This window comes from Haliotis rubra, unplaced genomic scaffold (genome assembly GCF_003918875.1).
Source record: "Haliotis rubra isolate DU_JTF1 unplaced genomic scaffold, ASM391887v1 Scf453, whole genome shotgun sequence".
In the NCBI taxonomy this organism is placed as follows: domain Eukaryota; kingdom Metazoa; phylum Mollusca; class Gastropoda; order Lepetellida; family Haliotidae; genus Haliotis; species Haliotis rubra.
In genome coordinates this window covers 598,045-612,554 of record NW_025767139.1, presented here as the reverse complement: position 1 = coordinate 612,554, position 14,510 = coordinate 598,045, and the positions used below count along the sequence as shown (strand labels likewise).

The window sequence follows — 14,510 nt, the reverse complement described above, 5'->3', positions numbered from 1 at the left end:
AGTTAGGGGTGATAAAATAATATTTTAGGGATCAGGAAGTGTGTTCAGAATTCATACACATTTCAGGGATTATGAGATAACATCATGTAAGGGATCAGGAAATATCTTCTTATACCATACACATTTTCAGGGTCATAGAATATATTCATATACCATACCACTTTAGGGATCAGGAAATATATTCATATACCATACACATTTGATAGATAATGAAATATCTTCATATACCATACACATTTCATAGTTAATGAAATATCTTCATATACCATACACATTTTATAGATAATGAAATATCTTCATGTACCATACACATTTTATAGATAATGAAATATCTTCATATACGTTACACATTTTATAGATAATGAAATATCTTCATATACCGTACACATTTTATAGATAATGAAATATCTTCATATACCATACACATTTTATTGATAAGGAAATATCTTCATATACCATACACATTTTATAGATCATGAAATGTCTTCATATACCATACATATTTGATAGATAATGAAATATCTTCATATGCTATACACATTTTATAGATAATTAAATGTCTTCATATACCATACACATTTTATAGATAATGAAATATCTTCATATGCCATACACATTTGATAGATAATGAAATATCTTCATATACTATATACATTTGATAGATAATGAAATATCTTCATATACCATACACATTTTATAGATAATGAAATATCTTCATATACCATACACATTTTATAGATCATTAAATATCTTCATATATCATACACATTTTATAGATCATGAAATATCTTCATATACCATACACATTTTATAGGTAATGAAATATCTTCATATACCATTCACATTTTATAATGAAATTTCTTCATATACCATTCACATTTTATAGATAATGAAATATACTCATATACCATACACATTTGATAGATAATGAAATATCTTCATATACCATTCACATTTTATAGATCATGAAATATCTTCATATACCATACACATTTTATAGATCATGAAATATCTTCATATACCATACACATTTTATAGGTAATGAAATATTTTCATATACCATACACATTTTATAGATCATTAAATATCTTCATATATCATACACATTTTATAGGTAATGAAATATTTTCATATACCATACACATTTTATAGATCATGAAATATCTTCATACACCATACACATTTTATAGATAATGAAATATCTTCATATACCATATGGATTCTAGGGATATTGTATGTCTGCTTGATAACGATACAAGTTTCTGTATCGAAATGTCGCACTCACAAAATAAAAAGTTTGTTCAATATTGTCTGTCCCAATTTCTAAAATACCAAACAAAGAAGTCATTTCAGGGATCATGAAATATCATCATATACTATACACATGAAATATATTCATACACCAAACACAGTATTGGGATCATCAAATATTTATGTATAATACACATTTAAGGAAACTCATTTTTCACAGCATAAATAATATCCAAAATATTCATGATCTCTGACATTCTTTGTTCAGTATTTAAGAACAAATCAGTTCCAGTTAATTGCCATAAACAAAGATCATAAACATTGAAACACCTGTCGTCAATATAGGACGTTGTAACTTCAGCAAATAATCTCATAAAATCACATGAGTATATATAAGGCACTTGGAAAAAATACTCTTTTCCTTAACACTGAATTACAGTGAAGATCTGTTACCCTGGACAACACCTTACCTGTGTAATCTTCCAGATTAAAGAATCATAGATGCAATTATATTTTTAGGAGTTATGATCACGTTACTCAGATTAGGATCAAGATTTAGGTTCAGTGAAAGTATTTTCTTTGTGGTTTTGTTGAATTTTTGACAAGCACTTCTTCTGTTTGAGCTGGTCCTGTACTTCGGGGAATTGTTCCTTGCTTCGAAAAACCTGAGATCGATTCGTCAAACGAGTAGTTCCATACATTCTCACTGGATGTCCCTAATGCAGAATTTGTAAGTCTTGATTCACTTCTCCACACTGAGATGTGAGTGTGTGTGTTCATTCCATAAGGAATGTAGATAGATGTATTTCCCAGTTATAATCTGCTTTCAAAGGACGCTCCCAAATCGGTGACTGAAATCTGAAGTTATTGCTGTGATGCAGCCAGTGACTGTCCCTTACAGTAAACCAGTGGTTTAACCTCTCTCCACAGTCAGCTTGAACTGCTGAGGCAAAGAATGCCTATCTTTTGTATACAAACTATGTACAAACATCATGTAGGATGTCCTCCGCTCTATAAATACAAACATCTCGGTGTACCTAAACTGTCATTGATGTTTTAGCAGGGGAACTCTATACACCAGCGTATACACCTATAGCCAGTGTCGCCTCTACGCTCCCTAAGCCTATTACTTTACAATCGGGAGAGTATTCAAGATAGCTATCGACTTCTCACACTCTGATATGTTTTATGTGTTCTAACTCCTCTACTTCATACTGAACATAATACACACCAAGAAGACCTGAGAAGCTATCAACGAAAAACCAGCACGTGCTTGGCTGACCAAGTCTCAAATCTGCAGTGTTCAGTCAGCGATCAGTGAAGCGGAACGTAGGAGAGACAGAGAGTGAGTGAACGGCAGCCTTGATTGGGATGCAGACAGTGTGGTCGCTCAGAGCTCTTGAGTTGTTCACTGAGGAAGGAGCTTAGCCGTGAGCAGACGCGAGTTTGTGTTTGCGTTTGGAACGTACATACTGCTACAAGCAGCGTGATTGGGACTTGCGATTTCACTGAGAAGTGATCCAAGGCCTTGACTATATCTTGTGGATATCTTTGGATAACTGTGCAGGTCGTGGTTGACTGGTTTGGAGCAGGTCGTGGCACCTGAAGTGTGTGTTGAACAGGCTCAGACTCAGAGGAGGAAACACATGGACAGCTTTGTTTTGATTCCTTGAGGGTAAGTGCATGTGTTTCATCGTCCATCTTCATCATGGTCAGACGGTATTACCAAGGATACTCATCCCCAGTGAACCAATGTCATGACTTTTATGAGACAGTGGTTATAAAAACAGCTTAGATGTTGCTGTAAAGTAGAAACGAGTTTGCCAGTGGGTCAAAACGAGGGGATGTTTTAGTGAGAGGCCTGGGGTGTTTGTGATGTATTTATTTGAGTTTTGTGTTTATTTCACTATCAGAGCATCGTGAATCTCAGAGAAAGATCTCTCTGTTAGCTGATAGACCCACAACATCCCGTGAGTTGGAGACATAAAACTGACACCAATCTGGCTAAAAATACACACGCGACTTTTGACAAGGATTGTAAACCAGTTTTCTTTGGTCAGAATTGGCAACAATCAAAACTGCACAGATTGTCTGAAGCACGCGAACACTGAGAGATATGTTATTGACAGCCTGCTCTAATGTCCACTATTGCATGTTAGCACCCACAGGTTTCATTTGGGCTGGGAGTTGCTGGTATTGACATGACGGTGATTCTGTATCTCGATAGCAGACTATCAACAGTCACTGGTGTCGTTCAATCGTGAAGGTTCACCGCAACACTGTTTTATGTGCATGTTTTCATAGAGTCGCTGCTTCACCTATTGTTGTGACTGCGCGAGGTTTAACGCAACTTAAATGACCTTCACTATTTACTCCTTTGTTAAGGAAACTCGAACTCTCGTCAACTTTAACATAGACTAATGTGAAACTTGATCAGAATTGCTGAAAATAGGTGGTATGCACGGCAACGGAATATTGTTATTTGCGTGTGAAATGGCAAGTTATGTTTGAAAATTTACACCCTTGGGTGAAAAAAGATTTAAAACTTTAAATGCATGTGTGGAAGTAATTTCTGCCTCGTCCCAATGGGTGTATGTTATGATTCTACTAGGAAATATATGAAGTCGTATTGATTATGATATGACAATTGTCTTTCTAGACTTAGATCATCATAGTTCTACAGTATTGCATTGGTGCTTAATGGTAAATCATATTTGTCTAAACAGGATGAATTTTCTGACAATATGTTGGCGAGATATTCAAAGTTGTTGCACTTGTAGACTTAGAGGAGAAAATTCAAAGATGAACCATTAATGGTGATTCAGAGATAAGTTTTACTTTGTAGAGTATTGCCTGTATGTAATGGAAAGAATGTTTCAATTATTTTCCTCGCTTTTATCGTGTTATCAGGTAAATGTGGTTAAATTTTTACAAATATTTTTTTTAAATTTAAACAAGTGCATTAGCAAAATTAAATCTAACTTGGTTGTGTCTGATTTAAGCAAATAGTTTTTTATTACTGATACAAGGTTCTTATATATTTCATAAATTTCTGCACATAGAGAACAGGTAATCGAATATTACTTATCCAACACGGCTTACTTTATTTAAAAGTGAAAAATTACAGTTTTAATTTATTTGAAAGAATTATTCAATAGAGATAAATTATTAAAGTTCAGATATCATTCTTACACAAGATTTGCACTCCAACTTCCTTTTGTGTAATTGAAACAAGAATTTTAAGATATATTGCTTTAAAAAACAGATCAACAAAGATATCTACATGGTTTCTTTAGTTTAAATCAGGGCTTTTTCTTACAATTTGTCAATAAATATACGACTTGTGATTGTATAAAAACTTACTTTATATAACCAGCTGATTTGTTTTGTATTTATTTATAGTCAAATTTTGTCGTTTATTATGAATGAAAAAATTTGAAGGTTATTTGGGACTGATCTTTATTATAACGAATAGGGAGGGTGGCAGGGAATTGTTTTAGAGGAGCAATGAATAAAATGTTTCAGCAATACATGAGACAGCCCTGAACCTCACTAAACCCCTTTACCCCCAAACACACACCTCCCCTCAACTCCCACCCCCTCCCAGCGATGACCAGTAGCTAATGTACTTCTCCTGGGTTACTGATGTGGGATAGAGTTTCAGTGTTGTACGGACATGACCCTGATTGACCCACAGTGCAGTGGTCAGAGAGATATTCCCCGTTTTGTATGGTGGCTAAATATAGCATGGATTGGACTCATCTAAATTAGAAAGAATGAAAAGCTCGATAAACATACGTTTTCTACATTATTCATCCTGGTTCTTTGATGCGAACGACTTAAGTTTGATGAGATCGGTTGTACAAATCTGGGCAAACAGTGTCACACTTGAGATTGGGGCGCCATGCTGCTGTACTGTACTGACAGCCAAACATTTAGTTAAACATTTAGTTAAACATTTAGTTAAACGATTAGTTAAACAATTAGTCTAACACTAACCAAAGAAGATTTTGAAATGTTCTGGTGATAGTTATTGAAATGAAATATTCCTAAACTTCTTTAACTTAAGCCTGATAGCAAGCAAAAAGTTTTGAATTTTGTTGTCGCTTTTTAACCTGGCAGTTAAGTTTGTGGGAAGTCGGTGTATGTTTTCTCATAATTATTAAAACATAATGTATTCTTTTTTACGTTTTCTGAATATAATTACTGATTTTGTTGGTTGTACAAAACAAGAGGAACAAAGTTGAGGTCAGCCTTTCTTAAATGAGAGTTCACATGATGCTATACTGGTTGTATATATCAAATGATTTTGTGTACTGTTTTATATGGTAAGATGTGGAGTAGTTTTCTGGTACAAGTAACAGACTGTGCTAATGTTGTACTCACCCTGTTATATGTAGGGAGGGCTGTGTTTAGAAGATGAGTCGTTTGGCTACGACTTAACCACACCACTGGAGGAGAATGTTGTACAGCTCAACGTTCTTTGTGTATTAATGTGGCTGTGTGTTGAATATTTAGCAGATTTGCATACAACATAACAGCAACGAAACAGAACGGTGACTTCGAGGAGTTTTTGATTGTGTTGTGATAGGTGTTTTGCGGACAACTTGCTGGGTTTTTGTTTGCGACATTCACTGAAAAAAGTAGCAGTTCATTTGCACTGTACATAGAGTAAATCCGAAGTTTATCGTACAGAACATCTTTACGGATATTCTTCAAGCAGGTCGCAGAATTGTAGACATTTATTTTCAAAATTTAACCTGCATTTGACAAAAGTCGCCAGTTAATTAAATGCAATCAAGAAGTGATGAGGTATAAAAAAAAATCAATTATGAATTTAAATTTTAATTTCATTTCTTTAGTTTTCATAAAAAGCAATCATCATGGAGTAAGAAATGTCACATTTAGAAACGTAAGACAGTGAACAGAATGTGTGAACTCCATTTCATGGTGTATTTTGTTGTTGGAAATAAGCTGCCATATACAGTGTGACGGGTTGTATGCAACTATAATACAAGCATAGTACATGTGATATATACTTGGCACAGATATTCATTATACACCGATACAAAGAAAAGTATAAATAATTTACATGTCAGTTGTTAAATATGGTATTTTTATAATTTATCACTTATGCTCAGACTGGATGTAGATTATAGTGATGATGTTAGAATAGACATATTGTTCAAGACAGCTGAAACACTTGTCAGCAACAGCACATGAGGACTGTGAGATCTTGTAGAGATGTTTCTGAATGTATGATTCTGAAGAGGATTGTTGGTTAAGTCTTAAGGATTGATAATGGAGCTGTATGACTGTATGATTAGGTTTAAACCTTTTAAATCACTCACTCACCCAATTCAATGTTGTTTTTTCCATTTGGATGGTTTTGTAGAGGACTGGATTTAAACAACTGATCTACTTTAGATGAAACAAGCACCCTGCTGTTCTTGAGTGAGGTGTATTGAACATCCACCCCTAATGCCTCCTGTCCAAGTGCCCGACCCCACCCTCTACCCACCCCTGACACTCCACCCCCCACCTCCTCTCACCCCTGTAAACACCTATCACATATAATTACTGGTCAGTGAAATGCAAGACCCCTTTTCGTCAAAACCCTCCCCGCCCTATCTCCTGGCTCCCTCTCCCCCTACTCTTGCCGGTGATTACTGCAGTAGCCCCAGGGGTCAGGTTTCTGCCCTCCCCACAAATCCAGTGGCAGTCCGGGGATAAGATCAGTGAAAAAACACAACAAAGAGTGGACAGTGTTTTCTATGCTGGTTTATAATAACATGCTCCCGTAGCCCTGGGGTGGGGAGATAATTGTATGGTGGGGTGGATGTACGAGGGGACCAGAGACACTGGGGCAGTGTCTCTGCGAGATCTTTATGTGAGCGTGACCTGTTGTTCTGGCCGACACACCTGTTGGCTGCATGGGATCGCGACTCCATTAAAGCAGTGATAAAAAGGGTATTAGTAAGGTTAGCTGTTTTGTGGGACGAGCAGAGGAATTTCAGGTGACAGACTTTATTTATATGTCTGGCGTGATGGTTTGAAGTATCTTATAATAAATGAACATTTACTTTTTAAGTATGATTTTAATGTATTCACCTATTTAAATTTAGTGGACGGTTAAAAGGTAATGAAATCCTTGTTCTGAAGAAGAAGAGTACATGTATCATGCAAATAATATTCCGCGCTGATATTACCCTGTCTTTTAGGCAATGCTAGAGGTGAGGTGAGGTGAAATTGGGTTTAACGTCGTGCTTGAGAATATTTTGCTCATATGACGACGTGCATGCATGTGTATGTGTATGTGCGGCTGCTTGTACTAGCCCAGACTGAAGCTGGTTTTATAGTGCTAGCCCACTGAGATACCATGCCGCAGTGAAGCATGAATACCCCACTCAGACACATTATACTGAGTCCAAGCCGACCAGTCCTTGTACACATTAATTCCGAGCGCCAGGCAGGGACCAACAAGTACCATATTTAACGTCTTTTGGTATGACGCTGTCGGGGATCGAACCCGCGACTTTCCGCTCTCCGGGCGGACGCTCTAACCACTACACCACGGAGGCGGTCAAATGCTATAGGATATCATGTATGATGATAGGTATATCCTAGTGCTTATTGTGTATGTACATATTTACTGTTTATATTTGTAATTTTATTTACTCTGAAATATAGAGACTTAGTACTGTGCCCTAAGGGGTTGTATAGCACAGCATAAAAAATTATTCTTCATTCTACCCTGTCACAAACCCACAATTCAATTAAATCCAAATATCTCTCATAACCCTTGAGGGGCGGTGGGGTAGCCTAGTGTTCGGAGCTTCCTCTCTTCACGCCAAAGACCCGGGTTCGATTCTCCACATGGTTTACAATGTGTGAAGCCCATTTCTGGTGTCCCCTGCCGTGATGTTGCTGGAATATTGCTAAAAGAGGAGTAAAACCACACTCACTCACTCACTATCTATACCACTTGAATCTGGAGAACTCAACATTTTTAACATTGCTAAATTTCAAACACTGGAAAATGGTGACTAGTGGATGGTGTGCGTGCCTCCCCCCCACCAACAGCCGAGTTTGAATCTCCATAAAAGAGAAATACTTTAATTGATATAATATATGCCCAAATTTAGTAAAAACCCACATTTGTTAAAGGAACAATACTTGTTTAGAAGTTACCAGTAGGTCATGTACTTACTCACTCACTCACTCACTCACTCACTCACTCACTCACTCACTCACTCACTCACTCACTCACTCACTCACTCACTCACTCACTCACTCACTCAACCCTTATCCTGAATAACTTCATAACCAATGACATGGCAGCAATATCCACTTATAACCCCAGACTTGCGCCCTACCCTACACTAACTCACCCCCTCCAGATCTGCCCAGTGATCCCGTTGACCACCCTGGTGTCATGTGTTGACCAGCTCATGGACAGATGGGACCTGTTGGTTTTGTATAGATTACTGCTAGTCTGACAGGCTGCCTCCTATTTCTGTCAACAATCTGGGTATGATGCTTCACATCCAGCATGTCCAACAGCTCAGGACAGGGATCACTTCCAGATTGACATACAAGTGTCGATGTCAGTTTATAACAGATTATACATTTCCCAGGGATTAGAATCAATTTCTCACTTAGATTGTGTGTGACCTCTATAGTGAGTGTATTAACCAACATCATGCCTCATGGGCTGGTCAAAGCATAGACATATGTTGCTGTACAATATATTTTTCAAACATTTTGACCGATGTATCCTAAGGAGGATTCTTTGGTCAGTGTTTTGGTTAATCTTTAATTGAGTGGACCTATGAAGATGTGTAGAATAGGTCTTCAGCAACCTAGGCTTGCCACAAAAGGCGACTATGTTTGTCGTAAGAGGCGACTAACGGGATCGGGTGGTCAGGCTCGCTGACTTGGTTGACACATGTCATCGGTTCCCAATTACGCAGATCGATGCTCATGCTGTTGATCACTGGATTGGCTGGTCCAGACTCGATTATTTACAGACCGCCGCCATATAGCTGGAATATTGCTGAGTGCAGCGTAAAACTCAACTCACTCACTCACTTTAATTGAGTGCTGCATTTCTGTGTTCAGAGAGAGTTCTGAGGCTAGCAATCCAGATTGAGTATGTTTTTACGATGCTTTTAGCAATATTCCAGCAATATCACGACGTAGGACACCTTAAGCGGGCTTCACACATTGTACCCATGTGGGAAATCGAACCTGGGTCTTTGGCGTGACGAGCGAGCGCTTCAACCACTTGGCTATCCCATCTACCCAGCAGTCCAGGGAGGACCCAGGGGTGGTAGCCTAGTGATTAAAGCGTTTGCTTGTCACGCCAAAGACCCAGGTTCGATTACCCACATGGGTACAATGTGTGAAGCCCATTTCTGGCATATTGCTAAAAGCGACATAAAACCATACTCACTCACTCCAGAGAAGACAGTCATTATGTTGTGGTATTCTGACAGATATGTCAATGTTCGACTGCTATACCGTCCCAGAGATCAATTCTTGTTAAGTTGTATCAAGATTTGACCAAGACCTCATTCCCTAAAGCACTTCTCAGACGTCTCATGCCCCAGCAAGTTCTCAGACAACCAGAGTTGGACACTTATCTGTGTCAATACGTCAAATATTGATTGTATGACTATACCACTTGAGGGGCGTCGGGGTAGCCTGGAGGTTAAAGTGTTTGCTTGTCACACAGAAGACCTGGGTTCAATTCCCCACATGGGTACAATGTGTGAAACCCATTTCCGGTGTTCCCCGCCATAATATTGTTGGAATATTGCTAAAAGTGGCATAAAACTCAACTCACTCACTCACTACACCACTTGAATCTGGAGAACTCTACATTTTTAACCCCATGCTAATTTCAAAAATTGGAAAATGGTGACTTGTAGATGGTGTGCTTGCCTTCCCGACCAACAGCCGAGTTTGAATTTCTATAAAAGAGAAATACTTTAATTGATATAATAAATGCCCAAATTCAGTAAAAACTCTCATTTGTTCCCAGAACAATACTTCAAAACTCGTTCAGAAGTTACTAGTAGGATGTACCTCCCATGTTTAATTTATCTGCTGTATAATATATCTCTGCTGTATGAATGATTTTATTCATAGGCTTAGTCAAGTTACAGCGAAGTAGGATGGGTTGGATTTCACCAGCCATCATCTTATTCAAGTCATGCCCAATGTGCATTTAATACTTTGAATACTGCATCTATTATTGGTAGAGCCTGCCAAGAACTGTTTTAAACTTTGCAAAAGATATGTTCAAATATTGTATGTTGTATAATTCTAATTATAATCTTTCATATATAACCGGTGGAAAATTGTATTTCTGTATTTATATAACTAGTTTGTATGTTCAAGTTGTATTAAGTACTATTAGAACTGTTTACCAGTGATATCATTCAGTTATCACTAAAGATAGGTAGAGTTTGTAAGGAACTGGGTTAAACATTACAAAAGAAATCTTCAAATATTACATGTTATATCATTCTAATTACAATCTTTCATATATATAACCAGGGAGAAATTGTATTTCTGTGTTTATGTCGATATCTGTTTTATATGTACAAGTTGTATTAAGCTTGCAAGGAACTGGGTTAAACGTTACAAAAGAAAGATAATATTGTATGTTATGTAATTCTAATTACAATCTTTCATATATATAACCAGGGAGAAATTGTATTTCTGTGTTTATGTCGATATCTGTTTTATATGTACAAGTTGTATTATGTACAATTAGTACTGTTTTTTCAGTGATATTGTTCAGGAATCAGTTATGTACAGACCACGGTGTGTGGAATAAATAGTGTTGATATTATTATTGAGAAATACAGCCGAATGTTACATTCACAAAAACTACCATCAGTTTGTTCTCTCTGTTTATCTGTGACGAAGAAGTAAAAGGCGTATTGTCATAAACAACATTATACAGGTAATATGTCTCGCATTAGGGGGAGAAGTGTGAGCGATATATTACAAAGAAAACATGTCTCAATGAGCACTATATGTCGTCGTGGAAACACTGACATGGGAAATAGATTTAATCTTTTGTATGGTTTTTTGTCACTGTTGTAGATGCTTCAAAAGAAAATGTTATGCTTGTCCATGGGTTTTTATTCATTTGGAAAAACTTTCTCATTGGAATGTAAATTACTGTCAAGGCTTGTGTTACCATGACGATACAGTGAGTGATCAGAGATGTTTAGCAATACGGTGATCGCCATATTATCTTGTTTACTAAACCTCAAGTGTCACAGCTTTTTAACCCCAAACTCTAATTGAATTTTCTCTCACTTAAGACATGGAATTTCCTATCACAAGGAATTCTTCTTGAAGGAGAGGCCGAGAAACTAAATCTTACTGTGTTGTGTTTTTAATTCTTTGATAGGTGAGTATAATTACACAGAATAAATATTTAGTATTTTGTTTAAAATAATCTTGTTGTGACAATCTGAAATTAAATTTCTCTTCAAAATTTTGATAAAATTTTGTTTATGTATATTTTTTCCAGAATAATATTTTTTTCGGATTTTTAATGCTTGAATGGAATGTATATGACTAAATTTCGCCTCTAACGTTATATTTATTTATAATGACTCGAAGCTGCAGCTGTTAACGGTTGTTTAAGAAATAACCCAATTAAAATTTTAAGCGCGTATGTCTCACCCTTTAAAGATGCTATCAAGACAGTAGTGTCTGTGAAATGTGTTTTTCAAAAGGTGCAGTTGATACTGATGGATTTTGTTCAAGGAATGCTTTCACACATAGTTGTTCAGCTGAAAGAAGGCGTGTAGATTACATGTGAATTACGTGAAACTGTCACCCTTACCACTAGCACTGGGCTACATAATATATAGAGGCAGCTAGGGCTGGTCCATTTCATTGTCTATATCATGTTGATAGCTGCATATCGGAAGCAGCTTGGAGGCTCTGAATTGGGACTATTTAACTTTTTGGATGGGATTTATTTCTGATTTTATTTATTTTTTAATTATCGAATGTGGTTCTGCTGAGAGGTTCTGAATTTGGATTATGTAAATTTGGATGAGATTTATTTATTTTTAATTTTTTAAATTCTCAAATGTTCTGCAAAGAGGTTCTGAATTTTGAATTATTCACTTTTAGGATGGGATTTATATCTGATTTTTTAAATAGATCATCGAATGTGGTTCTGTTTAGGGGTTCTGAATGTCAAATTATTGAACTGTTTGGATGGGATTTATTTCAGATTTTCCTTTTAAATTTTTTAATGTGGTTCTGATTTTTTTTCTGTTTCTGACAGAAATTAAACAGATAATGAAATAATTTCAAGCTCTCTTTGATTAAACTTATATATGTGAATTATTGATATGATTTGAATTGTACACATGATTTGTTTTTTCGGTAGATGGTAAGAATCAACAATTAATATTATTTTTTAAACCAGCCACATAGAGCATAATACAACTAGCTACAATATAACTGTAAACATGAAATTTAAATATATATATAATGTAAATTATAATTATATGGATTTTATTGCAGATTTTTTAAAAAGGTGTAACATGTAAGTTTCAAGTTAATATTTTGATTTACTTTTGCAAACAAGGTATATTATGTAATCTGCAAAGTATTACTTCTATTTCATCACGTGACCTTTTAAAAAACGTATATCAGAATATGAATTTTAATTTCATTCCTGATGTGTACTCAATTTACTTTTTCTTTATAGAGTTTCCAGACACTTACTTCTGTGTGTTGTTGAACTATTTTCATAATTAAATATTTTCATTTACCTGCTGATTTATTCAATACATGAACATTCATAAACCTTTGTCCATAAACCATCTGTCGTTATGAAGACAAATAAAGCAATAATGCCATTTGGATCTTTCAATTGAGAAAATGTAGAATTCAGTTTGTCAATATTTTGTGGGACAACAGCATAAAGGTTGAACAACAACTGCTACTTAATACTTAAATAGCTTATCAAAGAAAAGTATTGCATGTCAAACGTGGCACTTTTCTTGTTAGCTCGGTGTCAAAATCACGCGAATCTTGCCAAATATTTGGTTAACTGTGTCTATAACACCAGCAGCCAATGAAAGGCTTGGGTTTCACTTCAGTCTGCTGTTCTGATTGTCTCGTAACTTTTTTTACCTCTATTGTGCGAAAGTCATGAACCGCAACATGCTTGATCCTTTGGTGTCTAAATGTTCGCAATGGGGCCTCGTTAGAAGCTCAGCGTAATGTCCTTGGGCATTTTGTCTCTTCTCTGTCTGGTCAAGTGACACTGTTGGATCTAGGGACACAGCGGTCAGTTTTCAAATTCAACAGGTGTGCTTACCTTGAACAGTGTAATGGAGTGGAAATCAGTTCAACTATTTGTTGTGAAATTTTTATTTTGATGCTTTGAGTTACGTTGTTGTTTGTCAGATATTTTTAAAATTATTTTAAAAAGTATTTATGATGTGTTTTGATAAATTTGTCTTATAAGTCGACGAACGACAATGGAGTGGCTATTTATGGATTACAGCCTCTTTGATAAATGTTTTAGTATGAATTTCGGTTTTGGTTTCTACATTGAATTGCTTTTATAATAGTTTATTAAAGCAGTTGTTATCAATGAATTGTCCCCACTTTGTTTGTGATTTTGAATATTTAGTTTCATTTTTTGTAAATTTATTAAAATATGAAGTTCACAAATAATTGTTAAAATTGTAAGGTAGCATGAATTCATCACAAATTTCTCCTCACTGATGACTTAAACTCATTTAAAAATTCACAGTTAGTGTAAAACATTTCAGAAAGGTTAAAGAGCTAGAATTATTACTGAGAGGATAGGCATATTTACTTAGCCTCATGTTTAAGAAAAAAATATGTTCACTGTTCATCTCTATCTGTGAGAAAAAAATATTTTAAATATATGACAGTATTTGTTTTTCTTTCAAAAGGGCTACTGGAAATAATAGTACAAAGGGGAATTGCAGAAGAAGTTTAGTGAACCTTTCTGTACAATAAATATAAAATGTAATCAGAATGTAATTTATTTACCTTCTTTGAAAATATTCCCGGGTTTGAAGATGCCATCTTCAGGTTCTCTTCATTTGAAGTCCTCCTTTCTTCGTTGGGATTGTCAGGCCTTTCTCTCTGAGATTCACGGACTGAATTCCCGACTGGTGACAGCTCTATATGCCATTAACAAATCCCACATTGTACATTGTATATCAGGACAT

At 35.9% G+C, this 14,510-nt stretch overlaps 1 long non-coding RNA gene across 1 annotated transcript; it reads right to left on the bottom strand.

Annotated features, from left to right (window-relative positions):
• Positions 1-941: 941 nt before the first annotated feature.
• Positions 942-12,603, bottom strand: LOC124289973. Its single transcript, XR_006901803.1, has 3 exons — positions 12,587-12,603; positions 5,010-5,013; positions 942-1,222 (listed from the first exon to the last, which is right to left on the bottom strand). It is a non-coding gene; the product is annotated as an uncharacterized LOC124289973 (long non-coding RNA).
• Between the last annotated feature and the right edge of the window lie 1,907 nt (positions 12,604-14,510).